Source organism: Mandrillus leucophaeus, unplaced genomic scaffold, assembly GCF_000951045.1.
Source record: "Mandrillus leucophaeus isolate KB7577 unplaced genomic scaffold, Mleu.le_1.0 Scaffold170, whole genome shotgun sequence".
Classification (NCBI taxonomy): domain Eukaryota; kingdom Metazoa; phylum Chordata; class Mammalia; order Primates; family Cercopithecidae; genus Mandrillus; species Mandrillus leucophaeus.
Genome location: NW_012101699.1, coordinates 2,161,193 through 2,162,814, shown reverse-complemented (window position 1 = coordinate 2,162,814; position 1,622 = coordinate 2,161,193). Strand labels below are relative to the sequence as shown.

Here is a 1,622-nt window from a genome sequence, read left to right as displayed (position 1 = left end):
GGGGAGGGAGAGCGCGGGCCCGGGGCGCGGGGAGGGACACGGGGTCCTGGGGAGAAGGCGCTCGGGGCGCGCCTTCCACTTTGGCTCTGGGGAGTTAGCTCAGCCGGCCTGCCCAGGCCTCCGGCTCTCTCTTAAAGGCGCTGAACCGTATCGCCCGGGGTCCCGCCCGACCACTGCCTCCACCCCTCCAGCCCTGCCACTTCCCGACAGCCTGGTCCTTCTTCCTCCGGGTCCATTCCCCGCGCACACCCAGGCTCCCTCCCCAGCCAGTCACCTGCGCCAGCCGCTGTGGGTTCAGGACAAGTCTGTGACAGATGCCGCCGAGGCCCCGAGCGAGAGAGGATTTAAGGATTCTAGGGAGGGATGAGGGGCCGCTCCGAGGGTGGAGACCCCTCCTGAGTGTGGGGGGTGGCGGTGCTGGCTCTCCCCGCGTCTCCTTCCCCTCCCTCTCCTAATCTCTGGGTCTGTTTCCTGTTTTCCTGTCTTTGGTTTGCGTCTGACTCGGACTCTGGCTGTCTCTCTGGGGCTGTGTCTGATGCATAGTCTCTGTCCATCTCTCTCTCTCAGTCTTCTGCTTCTAGGCCTCTGTTCCTCAGTCTCTCCCTGGCTTTCTGCTTCTGTCCTCTTCTTGGAAATCTTGTCTGTCTCCGTGCCTTCCTGTCTCTCCCTGCCGTTATCTCTCTCTGTCCCTGACCCCTTTTCTGTCTCTCTCTCTCTGTCCTGGCCACCAGTGCTCTTGACTGCAGTTGCCTAAGGTATTTCAGCTTTCTCCTTGCAAAACCCTGCAGGGGGCAGGGGCTACCTGAGCTGGGAGGGCCTGAGCAAGAGGAGGAAGAGCAAGGGGCAAGAAGGGACCAGGAGGGAGAAGCCTTTAGTGTTAGCGAACTTACAACACCCTCCAGTTGAGAAACAGCCCTCAAGGAGTGAGTTGACTTGCCCAAGGGCAGGCAACTGGCATCAGGATTCACACCCAGAATGGCATGAAACAACCAGGCCACACGGCCTTGGATAGAAGGAGGGGAGAGCCCGGCTGTCCTTGCAGCTCCCACTCCCCCTATTGCATGCGCGGATGGAACCCCGCGGGGTTGTTCTGGCTGCATATAAAGTCTGCTTGGGCTCTGGGTCTGGGGCAGCTACTGGAGCTGTGGTGTACACTGTGCCAACGCTCTCTGTACCTAACTCCCCACCTCATCGTGGAGGCCAAGGTGAGGGGGCTTGGCCAAAAGACGCTTTTATCACCACCCCCATCTGAGGCCCGGGATTTGGCTCTCTGATGCCAAGAGAGCAAAGGGCATCCTGGAGACAGGTGGTGAGCTCCTAGCCACAGGGATTAGCAGGCTCCTCATACGAGGGCCTGAGCCGGCTTGGGTTCCATTAGACAGGCTGGATTAGGGTGGCTGGGGGGATTTGGACAAGGCTGGCAGAGGGAGCAAGCAAGAAACGTGCCACCTTTTTCTGTTCCCCCACCTCTCCCAAGCCCCGATAGTTTCTATGGCCAGAACCACGTCTCCTGGTGGAAGTCCAGAGTCAACAGGCTGGGTCTAGCGCTGCTCCTATCCATTTAACAGTGGGAAGGGTGGGTCTAGCGCTGCTCCTATCCATTTAACAGTGGGAAGGGTGGG

The 1,622-nt window shown here is 59.9% G+C and overlaps 1 protein-coding gene across 1 annotated transcript in view; it reads right to left on the bottom strand.

Annotated features, from left to right (window-relative positions):
* GRM6 (glutamate receptor, metabotropic 6) overlaps positions 1-1,622 on the bottom strand; it is a 17,081-nt gene that overhangs the window by 13,765 nt on the left and 1,694 nt on the right. The window lies entirely within an intron of this gene.